Below are 14,696 nucleotides of genomic sequence, written 5' to 3' on the forward strand. Positions count from 1 at the left end.
TCTTCACGTGGAGATCTCAAACTGAGTCATGACTTTAGAACCTTCTTCACGTGGAGATCTCAAACTGAGTCATGACTTTAGAACCTTCTGGATATGGAGATCTCAAACTGAGTCATGACTTTAGAACCTTCTGGATATGGAGATCTCAAACTGAGTCATGACTTTAGAACCTTATTCACGTGGAGATCTCAAACTGAGTCATGACTTTAGAACCTTCTGGACATGGAAATCTCAAACTGAGTCATGACTTTAGAACCTTCTTCTCATGGAGATCTCAAACTGAGTCATGACTTTAGAACCTTCTTCACGTGGAGATCTCAAACTGAGTCATGCCTTTAGAACCTTCTTCTCATGGAGATCTCAAACTGAGTCATGACTTTAGAACCTTCTTCACGTGGAGATCTCAAACTGAGTCATGCCTTTAGAACCTTCTGGATATGGAGATCTCAAACTGAGTCATGACTTTAGAACCTTCTGGATATGGAGATCTCAAACTGAGTCATGACTTTAGAACCTTCTGGATATGGAGATCTCAAACTGAGTCATGACTTTAGAACCTTCTGGATATGGAGATCTCAAACTGAGTCATGACTTTAGAACCTTCTGGATATGGAGATCTCAAACTGAGTCATGACTTTAGAACCTTCTTCACGTGGAGATCTCAAACTGAGTCATGACTTTAGAACCTTCTTCACGTGGAGATCTCAAACTGAGTCATGACTTTAGAACCTTCTGGATATGGAGATCTCAAACTGAGTCATGACTTTAGAACCTTCTGGATATGGAGATATCAAACTGAGTCATGACTTTAGAACCTTCTTCTCATGGAGATCTCAAACTGAGTCATGACTTTAGAACCTTCTGGATATGGAGATCTCAAACTGAGTCATGACTTTAGAACCTTCTGGATATGGAGATCTCAAACTGAGTCATGACTTTAGAACCTTCTGGACATGGAGATCTCAAACTGAGTCATGACTTTAGAACCTTCTGGATATGGAGATCTCAAACTGAGTCATGACTTTAGAACCTTCTGGATATGGAGATCTCAAACTGAGTCATGACTTTAGAACCTTCTGGATATGGAGATCTCAAACTGAGTCATGACTTTAGAACCTTCTTCACGTGGAGATCTCAAACTGAGTCATGACTTTAGAACCTTCTGGATATGGAGATCTCAAACTGAGTCATGACTTTAGAACCTTCTGGATATGGAGATCTCAAGCTGAGTCATGACTTTAGAACCTTATTCACGTGGAGATCTCAAACTGAGTCATGACTTTAGAACCTTCTGGACATGGAAATCTCAAACTGAGTCATGACTTTAGAACCTTCTTCACGTGGAGATCTCAAACTGAGTCATGCCTTTAGAACCTTCTTCTCATGGAGATCTCAAACTGAGTCATGCCTTTAGAACCTTCTGGATATGGAGATCTCAAACTGAGTCATGACTTTAGAACCTTCTGGATATGGAGATCTCAAACTGAGTCATGACTTTAGAACCTTCTGGATATGGAGATCTCAAACTGAGTCATGACTTTAGAACCTTCTGGATATGATTTGGACGAGCGATGAAAAATTGTCCCCAGAAACAGAAATTTGTTTCAACTGAAAATAATCCAACATTGTTCGACATTGCCAGACGCTAGTACGTGGCCACAGCACACTGCCTGTCTGCAGTAATGACAGGATTCATTGGAAGCCTTATCTAAACCAAATACATTCTCATAATCAACGCCATGAGACATCCTTTTTCAGCAATATAAAAGTTATGGATTTTTCTACATTGGAGGCAGAATGCCTCAACGCCAGTTGACTTACACCGTATCTGACACAGTGGATTTTCCTGAACTCTTCAGAACTCAGAGGGGTCCTTTAGAACCTTTCCGGCATAAAAAAATGTTTCTAAAGGAAGACATAGAATCCTAAAAGGTTCTATGTAGATAATAAGGTTCTACCTCTATAAAGAGTTCTATGTAGATAATAAGGTTCTACCTCTATAAAGGGTTCTGCATAGATAATAAGGTTCTACCTCTTTAAAGGGTTCTGCATAGATAATACGGTTCTATCTCTATAAAGGGTTCTGCATAGATAATACGGTTCTATCCAACCTCTGCTCTACGGGGATACATCCAGCCTCTGCTCTACGGGGATACATCCAGCCTCTGCTCTACGGGGATACATCCAGCCTCTGCTCTACGGGGATACATCCAGCCTCTGCTCTACGGGGATACATCCGGCCTCTGCTCTACGGGGATACATCCGGCCTCTGCTCTACGGGGATACATCCGGCCTCTGCTCTACGGGGATACATCCAGCCTCTGCTCTACGGGGATACATCCAGCCTCTGCTCTACGGGGATACATCCAGCCTCTGCTCTACGGGGATACATCCAGCCTCTGCTCTACGGGGATACATCCAACCTCTGCTCTACGGGGATACATCCAGCCTCTGCTCTACGGGGATACATCCAGCCTCTGCTCTACGGGGATACATCCAGCCTCTGCTCTACGGGGATACATCCAGCCTCTGCTCTACGGGGATACATCCAACCTCTGCTCTACGGGGATACATCCAGCCTCTGCTCTACGGGGATACATCCAACCTCTGCTCTACGGGGATACATCCAACCTCTGCTCTACGGGGATACATCCAGCCTCTGCTCTACGGGGATACATCCAGCCTCTGCTCTACGGGGATACATCCAGCCTCTGCTCTACAGGGATACATCCAACCTCTGCTCTACGTGGATACATCCAACCTCTGCTCTACGTGGATACATCCAACCTCTGCTCTACGTGGATACATCCAACCTCTGCTCTACGTGGATACATCCAGCCTCTGCTCTACGGGGATACATCCAACCTCTGCTCTACGGGGATACATCCAGCCTCTGCTCTACGGGGATACATCCAGCCTCTGCTCTACGGGGATACATCCAACCTCTGCTCTACGGGGATACATCCAGCCTCTGCTCTACGGGGATACATCCAACCTCTGCTCTACGGGGATACATCCAGCCTCTGCTCTACGGGGATACATCCAACCTCTGCTCTACTGGGATACATCCAGCCTCTGCTCTACGGGGATACATCCAACCTCTGCTCTACGGGGATACATCAAACCCCTGCTCTACGGGGATACATCCAGCCTCTGCTCTACGGGGATACATCCAACCTCTGCTCTACGGGGATACATCAAACCTCTGCTCTACGGGGATACATCAAACCTCTGCTCTACGGGGATACATCCAACCTCTGCTCTACGGGGATACATCCAACCTCTGCTCTACGGGATACATCCAGCCTCTGCTCTACGGGGATACATCCAACCTCTGCTCTACGGGGATACATCCAACCTCTGCTCTACGGGGATACATCCAGCCTCTGCTCTACGGGGATACATCCAACCTCTGCTCTACGGGGATACATCCAGCCTCTGCTCTACGGGGATACATCCAACCTCTGCTCTACGGGATACATCCAGCCTCTGCTCTACGGGGATACATCCAGCCTCTGCTCTACGGGGATACATCCAGCCTCTGCTCTACGGGGATACATCCAGCCTCTGCTCTACGGGGATACATCCAGCCTCTGCTCTACGGGGATACATCCAGCCTCTGCTCTACGGGGATACATCCAGCCTCTGCTCTACGGGGATACATCCAGCCTCTGCTCTACGGGGATACATCCAACCTCTGCTCTACGGGGATACATCCAGCCTCTGCTCTACACGGGGATACATCCAGCCTCTGCTCTACGGGGATACACCCAACCTCTGCTCTACGGGGATACATCCAGCCTCCATACACATAGTCACCGTAGTCACTCTGCTCGTACACAGTCACCGTAGTCACCATACACATAGTCACTGTAGTCACCGTACACATAGTCACCGTAGTCACTGTACACATAGTCACCGTAGTCACCATACACATAGTCACCGTAGTCACCGTGCACATAGTCACCGTAGTCACCGTAGTCACCGTACACATAGTCACCATACACATAGTCACCGTACACATAGTCACCGTACACATAGTCACCGTACACATAGTCACCGTAGTCACCGTACACATAGTCACCATACACATAGTCACCGTACACATAGTCACCGTAGTCACCATACACATAGTCACCGTAGTCACCGTACACATAGTCACCATAGTCACCATACACATAGTCACCATACACATAGTCACCGTACACATAGTCACCGTACACATAGTCACCATACACATAGTCACCGTACACATAGTCACCATACACATAGTCACCATACACATAGTCACCATACACATAGTCACCATACACATAGTCACCGTACACATAGTCACCATACACATAGTCACCGTACACATAGTCACCATACACATAGTCACCGTAGTCACCATACACATAGTCACCATACACATAGTCACCGTACACATAGTCACCGTAGTCACCATACACATAGTCACCATAGTCACCATAGTCACCGTACACATAGTCACCGTAGTCACCGTACACATAGTCACCATACACATAGTCACCGTACACATAGTCACCATACACATAGTCACCGTACACATAGTCACCATACACATAGTCACCATACACATAGTCACCATACACATAGTCACCGTAGTCACCGTAGTCACCATACACATAGTCACCGTACACATAGTCACTGTAGTCACCGTACACATAGTCACTGTAGTCACCGTACACATAGTCACTGTAGTCACCGTACACATAGTCACTGTAGTCACCGTACACATAGTCACCGTAGTCACCATACACATAGTCACTGTAGTCACCGTACACATAGTCACTGTAGTCACCATACACATAGTCACTGTAGTCACCGTACACATAGTCACTGTAGTCACCGTACACATAGTCACCGTAGTCACCGTACACATAGTCACTGTAGTCACCGTACACATAGTCACTGTAGTCACCATACACATAGTCACTGTAGTCACCGTACACATAGTCACTGTAGTCACCATACACATAGTCACCGTAGTCACCGTACACATAGTCACTGTAGTCACCGTACACATAGTCACTGTAGTCACCATACACATAGTCACTGTAGTCACCGTACACATAGTCACTGTAGTCACCATACACATAGTCACTGTAGTCACCGTACACATAGTCACTGTAGTCACCGTACACATAGTCACTGTAGTCACCGTACACATAGTCACTGTAGTCACCGTACACATAGTCACTGTACACATAGTCACTGTAGTCACCGTACACATAGTCACTGTAGTCACCGTACACATAGTCACTGTAGTCACCGTACACATAGTCACTGTAGTCACCATACACATAGTCACTGTAGTCACCATACACATAGTCACTGTAGTCACCGTACACATAGTCACTGTAGTCACCGTACACATAGTCACTGTAGTCACCGTACACATAGTCACTGTAGTCACCGTACACATAGTCACTGTAGTCACCGTACACATAGTCACTGTAGTCACCGTACACATAGTCACTGTAGTCACCGTACACATAGTCACTGTACACATAGTCACTGTAGTCACCGTACACATAGTCACTGTAGTCACCATACACATAGTCACTGTAGTCACCATACACATAGTCACTGTAGTCACCATACACATAGTCACTGTAGTCACCATACACATAGTCACTGTAGTCACCGTACACATAGTCACTGTAGTCACCGTACACATAGTCACTGTAGTCACCATACACATAGTCACTGTAGTCACCGTACACATAGTCACTGTAGTCACCGTACACATAGTCACTGTAGTCACCGTACACATAGTCACTGTACACATAGTCACTGTAGTCACCGTACACATAGTCACTGTACACATAGTCACTGTAGTCACCGTACACATAGTCACTGTAGTCACCGTACACATAGTCACTGTAGTCACCGTACACATAGTCACTGTAGTCACCGTACACATAGTCACTGTAGTCACCATACACATAGTCACTGTAGTCACCGTACACATAGTCACTGTAGTCACCATACACATAGTCACTGTAGTCACCATACACATAGTCACTGTAGTCACCGTACACATAGTCACTGTAGTCACCATACACATAGTCACTGTAGTCACCGTACACATAGTCACTGTAGTCACCGTACACATAGTCACTGTAGTCACCGTCACATAGTCACTGTAGTCACCGTACACATAGTCACCGTAGTCACCGTACACATAGTCAGTCACCATACACATAGTCACCATACACATAGTCACCATACACATAGTCACCGTAGTCACCATACACATAGTCACCATACACATAGTCACCGTACACATAGTCACCGTACACATAGTCACCATACACATAGTCACCATACACATAATCACCATACACATAGTCACCATACACATAGTCACCATACACATAGTCACCATACACATAGTCACCATACACATAGTCACCATACACATAGTCACCGTAGTCACCGTAGTCACTGTACACGTAGTCACCGTAGTCACCGTACACGTAGTCACTGCTTTCGACTGATGCTGATGATTAATGTGACTAATGTTCTGTATTTCTCATCTGTCTGTTAAGACATGCAAATCGATATATAAGATGTACTGTTATATCTGACCTCATTTTCCCTTTGTTTCTCTCCTTCTCCTCTATTTTCATCCTTTATATCTCTCCTTCTTCTCCTCTATGTTCTCCCTTTGTTTCTCTCCTTCTCCTCCTCTATTTTCTCCCTTTGTTTCTCTCCTTCTCCTCTATTTTCATCCTTTATATCTCTCCTTCTTCTCCTCTATTTTCTCCCTTTGTTTCTCTCCTTCTCCTCTATTTTCATCCTTTATATCTCTCCTTCTTCTCCTCTATTTTCTCCCTTTGTTTCTCTCCTTCTCCTCCTCTATTTTCTCCCTTTGTTTCTCTCCTTCTCCTCTATTTTCTCCCTTTGTTTCTCTCCTTCTTCTCCTCTATTTTCTCCCTTTGTTTCTCTCCTTCTTCTCCTCTATTTTCTCCCTTTGTTTCTCTCCTTCTCCTCTATTTTCTCCCTTTGTTTCTCTCCTTCTCCTCCTCTATTTTCTCCTTTGTTTCTCTCCTTCTCCTCTATTTTCTCCCTTTGTTTATCTCCTTCTTCTCCTCTATTTTCTCCCTTTGTTTCTCTCCTTCTTCTCCTCTATTTTCTCCCTTTGTTTCTCTCCTTCTTCTCCTCTATTTTCTCCCTTTGTTTCTCTCCTTCTTCTTCTCTATTTTCTCCCTTTGTTTCTCTCCTTCTTCTCCTCTATTTTCTCCCTTTGTTTCTCTCCTTCTTCTCCTCTATTTTCTCCCTTTGTTTCTCTCCTTCTTCTCCTCTATTTTCTCCCTTTGTTTCTCTCCTTCTTCTCCTCTATTTTCTCCCTTTGTTTCTCTCCTTCTTCTCCTCTATTTTCTCCCTTTGTTTCTCTCCTTCTTCTCCTCTATTTTCTCCCTTTGTTTCTCTCTTCTTCTTCTTCTCTATTTTCTCCCTTTGTTTCTCTCCTTCTTCTCCTCTATTTTCTCCTTTGTTTCTCTCCTTCTTCTCCTCTATTTTCTCCTTTGTTTCTCTCCTTCTTCTTCTCTATTTTCTCCCTTTGTTTCTCTCCTTCTTCTCCTCTATTTTCTCCCTTTGTTTCTCTCCTTCTCTATTTTCTCCCTTTGTTTCTCTCCTTCTTCTTCTCTATTTTCTCCCTTTGTTTCTCTCCTTCTTCTTCTCTATTTTCTCCCTTTGTTTCTCTCCTTCTTCTTCTCTATTTTCTCCCTTTGTTTCTCTCCTTCTTCTCCTCTATTTTCTCCCTTTGTTTCTCTCCTTCTTCTTCTCTATTTTCTCCCTTTGTTTCTCTCCTTCTCTATTTTCTCCCTTTGTTTATCTCAATATTTCCAAGTCATGTTGATGTAAAGTTGCAGAAGTAGAGATTTATGTCCTGGGGAACAGAGAGCAGAGCGTGTTCTTTCCTATCAACCTTCCTGGAACTTACAGCGTCCCACGTTAACGAAACATAATGTTTGGATTTATCTGAGAGAACAGCTGAGTGTGTGTGAAAAAACGAGTGACTGAGTGTGTGTGTGTGTGTGTGCATTTAATTTCCTCGTTTTTATTCTGCCTCAATCCATCTTGTGAAATCCTTTAAAAATGAGCAGATCCCGATTCAAGTTGAGATGCTATCTGCTGTTCATCAAAAAATCAACGTGAAGCTGATTTATCGCTGACCTCCATCACTGTTATATCTGACCTCCATCACTGTTATATCTGACCTCCATCACTGTTATATCTGACCTCCATCACTGTTATATCTGACCTCCATCACTGTTATATCTGACCTCCATCACTGTTATATCTGACCTCCAACACTGTTATATCTGACCTCCATCACTGTTATATCTGACCTCCATCACTGTTATATCTGACCTCCATCACTATTATATCTGACCTCATCACTGTTATATCTGACCTCCATCACTGTTATATCTGACCTCCATCACTGTTATATCTGACCTCCATCACGGTTATATCTGACCTCATCACTGTTATATCTGACCTCCATCACTGTTATATCTGACCTCCATCACTGTTATATCTGACCTCCATCACGGTTATATCTGACCTCATCACTGTTATATCTGACCTCCATCACTGTTATATCTGACCTCCATCACTGTTATATCTGACCTCATCACTGTTATATCTGACCTCCATCACTGTTATATCTGACCTCCATCACTGTTATATGTTATGACCTCCATCACGGTTATATCTGACCTCCATCACTGTTATATCTGACCTCCATCACTGTTATATCTGACCAGGGTCCACTGGTATATCTGACCTCCACCTCCATCACTGTTATATCTGACCTCCATCACTGTTATATCTGACCTCCATCACTGTTATATCTGACCAGGGTCCACTGTTATATCTGACCTCCATCACTGTTATATCTGACCTCCATCACTGTTATATCTGACCTCCATCACTGTTATATCTGACCTCCATCACGGTTATATCTGACCTCCATCACTGTTATATCTGACCTCCATCACTGTTATATCTGACCTCCATCACTGTTATATCTGACCTCCATCACTGTTATATCTGACCTCCATCACTGTTATATCTGACCTCCATCACTGTTATATCTGACCTCCATCACTGTTATATCTGACCTCCATCACTGTTATATCTGACCTCATCACTGTTATATCTGACCAGGGTCCACTGTTATATCTGACCTCCATCACTGTTATATCTGACCTCCATCACTGTTATATCTGACCTCCATCACTGTTATATCTGACCTCCATCACTGTTATATCTGACCAGGGTCCACTGTTATATCTGACCTCCATCACAGTTATATCTGACCAGGGTCCACTGTTATATCTGACCTCCATCACTGTTATATCTGACCAGGGTCCACTGTTATATCTGACCTCCATCACTGTTATATCTGACCTCCATCACTGTTATATCTGACCAGGGTCCACTGTTATATCTGACCTCCATCACTGTTATATCTGACCTCCATCACTGTTATATCTGACCTCCATCACTGTTATATCTGACCTCCATCACTGTTATATCTGACCAGGGTCCACTGTTATATCTGACCTCCATCACTGTTATATCTGACCTCCATCACTGTTATATCTGACCTCCATCACTGTTATATCTGACCTCCATCACTGTTATATCTGACCTCCATCACTGTTATATCTGACCTCCATCACTGTTATATCTGACCAGGGTCCACTGTTATATCTGACCAGGGTCCACTGTTATATCTGACCTCCATCACTGTTATATCTGACCTCCACCTCCATCACTGTTATATCTGACCTATCTCCATCACTGTTATATCTGACCTCCATCACTGTTATATCTGACCTCCATCACTGTTATATCTGACCAGGGTCCACTGTTATATCTGACCTCCATCACGGTTATATCTGACCTCCATCACTGTTATATCTGACCTCCATCACTGTTATATCTGACCTCCATCACGGTTATATCTGACCTCCATCACTGTTATATCTGACCTCCATCACGGTTATATCTGACCTCCATCACTGTTATATCTGACCTCATCACTGTTATATCTGACCTCCATCACTGTTATATCTGACCTCCATCACTGTTATATCTGACCTCCATCACGGTTATATCTGACCTCATCACTGTTATATCTGACCTCCATCACTGTTATATCTGACCTCCATCACTGTTATATCTGACCTCCATCACGGTTATATCTGACCTCATCACTGTTATATCTGACCTCCATCACTGTTATATCTGACCTCCATCACTGTTATATCTGACCTCCATCACTGTTATATCTGACCTCCATCACTGTTATATCTGACCTCCATCACTGTTATATCTGACCTCCATCACGGTTATATCTGACCTCATCACTGTTATATCTGACCTCCATCACTGTTATATCTGACCAGGGTCGACTGTTATATCTGACCTCCATCACTGTTATATCTGACCTCCATCACTGTTATATCTGACCTCCATCACTGTTATATCTGACCAGGGTCCACTGGTATATCTGACCTCCATCACTGTTATATCTGACCTCCATCACTGTTATATCTGACCTCCATCACTGTTATATCTGACCTCCATCACGGTTATATCTGACCTCCATCACTGTTATATCTGACCTCCATCACTGTTATATCTGACCTCCATCACTGTTATATCTGACCTCCATCACTGTTATATCTGACCTCCATCACTGTTATATCTGACCTCCATCACTGTTATATCTGACCATGGTCCACTGTTATATCTGACCTCCATCACTGTTATATCTGACCTCCATCACTGTTATATCTGACCTCCATCACTGTTATATCTGACCTCCATCACTGTTATATCTGACCTCCATCACTGTTATATCTGACCAGGGTCCACTGTTATATCTGACCTCCATCACAGTTATATCTGACCAGGGTCGACTGTTATATCTGACCTCCATCACTGTTATATCTGACCAGGGTCCACTGTTATATCTGACCTCCATCACTGTTATATCTGACCAGGGTCCACTGTTATATCTGACCAGGGTCCACTGTTATATCTGACCTCCATCACTGTTATATCTGACCTCGATCACTGTTATATCTGACCTCCATCACTGTTATATCTGACCTCCATCACTGTTATATCTGACCAGGGTCCACTGTTATATCTGACCTCCATCACTGTTATATCTGACCTCCATCACTGTTATATCTGACCTCCATCACTGTTATATCTGACCTCCATCACTGTTATATCTGACCTCCATCACTGTTATATCTGACCTCCATCACTGTTATATCTGACCAGGGTCCACTGTTATATCTGACCAGGGTCCACTGTTATATCTGACCTCCATCACTGTTATATCTGACCTCCATCACTGTTATATCTGACCTCCATCACTGTTATATCTGACCTCCATCACTGTTATATCTGACCTCCATCACTGTTATATCTGACCAGGGTCCACTGTTATATCTGACCTCCATCACGGTTATATCTGACCTCCATCACTGTTATATCTGACCTCCATCACGGTTATATCTGACCTCCATCACTGTTATATCTGACCTCCATCACTGTTATATCTGACCTCCATCACTGTTATATCTGACCTCCATCACTGTTATATCTGACCTCCATCACTGTTATATCTGACCTCCATCACTGTTATATCTGACCTCCATCACTGTTATATCTGACCTCCATCACTGTTATATCTGACCTCCATCACTGTTATATCTGACCTCCATCACTGTTATATCTGACCTCCATCACTGTTATATCTGACCTCCATCACTGTTATATCTGACCTCCATCACTGTTATATCTGACCTCCATCACTGTTATATCTGACCTCCATCACTGTTATATCTGACCTCATCATCACTGTTATATCTGACCAGGGTCCACTGTTATATCTGACCTCCATCACTGTTATATCTGACCTCCATCACTGTTATATCTGACCTCCATCACTGTTATATCTGACCTCCATCCACTGTTATATCTGACCTCATCACTGTTATATCTGACCTCCATCACTGTTATATCTGACCTCCATCACTGTTATATCTGACCTCCATCACTGTTATATCTGACCTCATCACTGTTGACCTCCATCACTGTTATATCTGACCAGGGTCCACTGTTATATCTGACCTCCATCACTGTTATATCTGACCTCCATCACTGTTATATCTGACCTCCATCACTGTTATATCTGACCTCCAACACTGTTATATCTGACCTCCATCACTGTTATATCTGACCAGTTATATCTGACCTCCATCACTGTTATATCTGACCTCCATCACTGTTATATCTGACCTCCATCACTGTTATATCTGACCTCCATCACTGTTATATCTGACCAGGGTCCACTGTTATATCTGACCTCCATCACTGTTATATCTGACCAGGGTCCACTGGTATATCTGACCTCCATCACAGTTATATCTGACCAGGGTCCACTGGTATATCTGACCTCCATCACTGTTATATCTGACCTCCATCACTGTTATATCTGACCTCCATCACTGTTATATCTGACCTCCATCACTGTTATATCTGACCTCCATCACTGTTATATCTGACCTCCATCACGGTTATATCTGACCTCCATCACTGTTATATCTGACCTCCATCACTGTTATATCTGACCTCCATCACTGTTATATCTGACCTCCATCACGGTTATATCTGACCTCCATCACTGTTATATCTGACCTCCATCACTGTTATATCTGACCTCCATCACTGTTATATCTGACCTCCATCACTGTTATATCTGACCTCCATCACTGTTATATCTGACCTCCATCACTGTTATATCTGACCTCCATCACTGTTATATCTGACCTCCATCACGGTTATATCTGACCTCCATCACTGTTATATCTGACCTCCATCACTGTTATATCTGACCTCCATCACTGTTATATCTGACCAGGGTCCACTGTTATATCTGACCTCCATCACTGTTATATCTGACCAGGGTCCACTGTTATATCTGACCTCCATCACTGTTATATCTGACCAGGGTCCACTGTTATATCTGACCTCCATCACTGTTATATCTGACCTCCATCACTGTTATATCTGACCTCCATCACTGTTATATCTGACCTCCATCACTGTTATATCTGACCTCCATCACTGTTATATCTGACCTCCATCACTGTTATATCTGACCTCCATCACTGTTATATCTGACCTCCATCACTGTTATATCTGACCTCCATCACAGTTATATCTGACCAGGGTCCACTGGTATATCTGACCTCCATCACTGTTATATCTGACCTCCATCACTGTTATATCTGACCTCCATCACTGTTATATCTGACCTCCATCACTGTTATATCTGACCTCCATCACTGTTATATCTGACCAGGGTCCACTGGTATATCTGACCTCCATCACTGTTATATCTGACCTCCATCACTGTTATATCTGACCTCCATCACTGTTATATCTGACCTCCATCACTGTTATATCTGACCTCCATCACTGTTATATCTGACCTCCATCACTGTTATATCTGACCTCCATCACAGTTATATCTGACCTCCATCACTGTTATATCTGACCTCCATCACTGTTATATCTGACCAGGGTCCACTGGTATATCTGACCTCCATCACTGTTATATCTGACCTCCATCACTGTTATATCTGACCTCCATCACTGTTATATCTGACCAGGGTCCACTGTTATATCTGACCTCCATCACTGTTATATCTGACCTCCATCACTGTTATATCTGACCTCCATCACTGTTATATCTGACCTCCATCACTGTTATATCTGACCTCCATCACTGTTATATCTGACCTCCATCACTGTTATATCTGACCTCCATCACTGTTATATCTGACCTCCATCACTGTTATATCTGACCTCCATCACAGTTATATCTGACCAGGGTCCACTGTTATATCTGACCAGGGTCGACTGTTATATCTGACCTCCATCACAGTTATATCTGACCAGGGTCCACAGTTATATCTGACCAGGGTCCACTGTTATATCTGACCAGGGTCCACAGTTATATCTGACCAGGGTCGACTGTTATATCTGACCAGGGTCCACAGTTACATCTGACAGCACAGACACACCTCGGCATAAACATCAGGTAACTTCCACAAAGCTGAACGATCTGAGAGACAAGGCAAGAAGGGGATTCTATGCCATCAAAAGGAACATGAAATTCAACATACCAATTAGGATCTGGCTAAAAATACTTCTTACATTTATAGAACCCATTGACCTTTATGGTTGTGAGGTCTGGGGTCCGCTCACCAACCAAGAATTGACTAAATGGGACAAACACCAAATTGAGACTCTGCATACAGAATTCTGCAAAAATATCCTCCGTGTACAACGTAGAACACCAAATAATGCATGCAGAGCAGAATTAGGCCGATACCCACTAATTATCAAAATCTAGAAAAGAGCCGTTAAATTCTACAACCACCTAAAAGGAAGCGATTCCCAAACCTTCCATAACAAAGCCATCACAAACAGAGAGATGAACCTGGAGAAGAGTCCCCTAAGCAAGCTGGTCCTGGGGCTCTGTTCACAAACACAAACAGACCCCACAGAACCTGAGGACAGCAGCACAATTCGACCAGATCAAATCATGAGAAAACAAAAAGATA

At 43.6% G+C, this 14,696-nt stretch overlaps 1 long non-coding RNA gene across 4 annotated transcripts; it reads right to left on the reverse strand.

Moving 5' to 3' along the window:
• Positions 1-8,832: 8,832 nt before the first annotated feature.
• On the reverse strand, positions 8,833-14,177 carry LOC127919329 (uncharacterized). Of its 4 annotated transcripts, XR_008102563.1 has the most exons (8): positions 13,737-14,177; positions 13,361-13,670; positions 12,631-12,916; positions 12,476-12,520; positions 11,561-11,626; positions 10,516-10,648; positions 9,947-10,426; positions 8,833-9,180 (listed from the first exon to the last, which is right to left on the reverse strand). It is a non-coding gene; the product is annotated as an uncharacterized LOC127919329 (long non-coding RNA). The 4 variants fall into 4 exon arrangements; XR_008102564.1 differs by lacking the exon at positions 11,561-11,626 and having other exon boundaries at positions 10,516-10,626; positions 12,498-12,916; positions 13,405-13,493; positions 13,604-13,670; XR_008102566.1 differs by lacking the exon at positions 11,561-11,626 and having other exon boundaries at positions 10,516-10,626; positions 12,498-12,916; positions 13,405-13,449.
• Positions 14,178-14,696: the final 519 nt, after the last annotated feature.

The sequence above is a fragment of the Oncorhynchus keta genome, unplaced genomic scaffold (assembly GCF_023373465.1).
Source record: "Oncorhynchus keta strain PuntledgeMale-10-30-2019 unplaced genomic scaffold, Oket_V2 Un_contig_16364_pilon_pilon, whole genome shotgun sequence".
In the NCBI taxonomy this organism is placed as follows: Eukaryota; Metazoa; Chordata; class Actinopteri; order Salmoniformes; family Salmonidae; genus Oncorhynchus; species Oncorhynchus keta.